The sequence below is a fragment of the Acipenser ruthenus genome, chromosome 4, assembly GCF_902713425.1.
Source record: "Acipenser ruthenus chromosome 4, fAciRut3.2 maternal haplotype, whole genome shotgun sequence".
NCBI lineage: Eukaryota > Metazoa > Chordata > Actinopteri > Acipenseriformes > Acipenseridae > Acipenser > Acipenser ruthenus.
In genome coordinates, this window is record NC_081192.1 from 38,838,650 (window position 1) to 38,840,814 (window position 2,165).

Consider the following 2,165-nt stretch of genomic DNA (forward strand, 5'->3'; position numbering starts at 1 on the left):
AGCCCTTTTTACATTGAACACTACCAAATGTGTTCGCTTCCGGGAGAGTTTAGTGTAAATGGACCCTTACTCTGCCTGCTTCTAATCCATGTAAGGTTATTTTTATCCCTAAACTTTATTTTTGAAAGTGATCATAAAATCTTGATATTACCGGGCAGCAGTGTGGAGTAGTGGTTAGGGCTCTGGACTCTTGCCCGGAGGGTCATGGGTTCAATCACTGGTAGGGGACACCGCTGCTGTACCCTTGAGCAAGGTACTTTACCTAGATTGCTCCAGTAAAAACCCAACTGTATAAATGGGTAACTGTATGTCAAAATAATGTGATATCTTGTAACAATTGTAAGTCGCCCTGGATAAGGGCGTCTGCTAAGAAATAAATAATAATAATAATAATAATAATAATAATAATAATAATAATCCAAACACAAGGTTACGATCACTGGTGTCTTAGAAACCTGCAGTTGCTTCCATTACATTTCTACAGGAGTATTGCATCGCCCTGTTTACAAGCATTTTTGACTGAATTCAGCAGCTATTAACGTAGTCAGAATCCACTCAGTATACACCTCTGTCCTTTACACTGGTATATTTTGAGTGTTTTGAAGATGATACCATAGAAATACACACACACACACACACACACAAAAAAAAAGATTATTTGCCAGCCTACACCTAAAATCCACATTCAAGACTTCTGCTGTTCGTTCAAAGTAGAATGTAGTAGTGTCTTTTATGCTGTTGTGTAGCATCAAACGTTTTTTTATATGGTTTTTTTCTCTTTTTTGGGTCAGGTTTCTTATGGGATAAGGCATAAGGTCTTTCTTGCCAAAAACAAGGAGTACTTTGCAGTAGTTGATTTATTATTACTTGGAAGCTGCAACACTTTCTGACAGCATTTTGTTTTATGGAAGGTATATTCCTATGATTTGCCCTAAATTCATTTGTACAGGCCCGACCATTAAAGAGTTAAATTATAATTTCTTTAGATGTGTATGTCTTACGATATATTGGAAGTTATACTAATACAAAAATATATAATTTGTAGTCCCTTACTCTTTGAAACATAAAAATGACTAACAGGATCTTTATATGTTTTTAAAGTACTAAGCGACAATCTTTGAATAACCTGCATTTCTCTATTGCTCAAGATTTAAAACAGCTGAATTTGGGATCTAGTGGATCATAAAAAAACAATTTCTATAAATTCTGTAAGATTTGGACATGGATGATTGAACATGATGTCATAATCCCTGAAAAATACCAGACAATCTTTTACATGGTAGTTTATCATAAACCATGTTTGTTATCAATAAATGTTGATTGTCCATCCATCCATCCATCCACTATCTCTAACCGCTTAATCCTATAGAGGGCGCCGTGAGCTGGAGCCTAACCCAGCAGACACAGGGCGCAGGCAGGACTACACCCTGGAAGGAATGCCAGTCCATCACAGGGCAACTAAGGGGCAATTTAGAGAGGCCAATCCACCTAGCCAGCATGTCTTTGGGCTGTGGGAGGAAACCGGAGTACCCGGAGAAAAACCCACCTGAACACGTGGAGAACATGCAAACTCCACACAGACCCGAGGCCGGAATTGAACCCAGGACTCTGGAGCTGTTAGGCAGCAGCGCTACCACCACGACACCGAGCTGCCCCAATGTTGATTGTGTTTTTATTTATTAATTAGATTTCTGTTTACAAAGTCATACATTGTATATTAGCATTATTGCTCAGCAGATGTTTTGCAAATTGTTTTGTATTGTGATCATTTAAGAAAAATAAATGGGTTATGTTTGTGAGACTGCATGTTATTTGTATCTGAATTTCTATTCACTTAAATTAATATTTAAATATGTGTATAACAGAACCATGGGAAGTTAATTGTGACCTCACAGAAAAGTAATGAGAAAATATTTATCAGAACCATTTCTTAGCTATTATCATTCAACCTGCAGATGTAGGTCATTCGCATCTCAGTTGCCCATAAAACCTTGCAGATTCTGCTGTAAATAAATGGTCATGGCAGCTACTGTGCAGGGACTAAAAAGCTACAGTGAAATAAGTAATTTGACTCGAACTGTTAAATGAGTTGTGGAAAACAGTTGATACAAATATTATTCCTCTGAAAAAAAACTGAAGAAATATTGTTATAAATTGTGCAGTAA

At 37.0% G+C, this 2,165-nt stretch overlaps 1 protein-coding gene across 1 annotated transcript in view; it reads left to right on the top strand.

The window, feature by feature from the left end:
• LOC117400763 (tumor necrosis factor receptor superfamily member 11B-like) overlaps positions 1-1,865 on the top strand; it is a 16,746-nt gene extending 14,881 nt beyond the window's left edge. Inside the window, exon 5 of the mRNA XM_034001089.3 lies at positions 1-1,865. This exon is cut by the window's left edge and continues 615 nt beyond it. The gene's annotated coding sequence lies outside the window, so the exon portion shown is untranslated.
• The last annotated feature ends 300 nt before the right edge of the window (positions 1,866-2,165 follow it).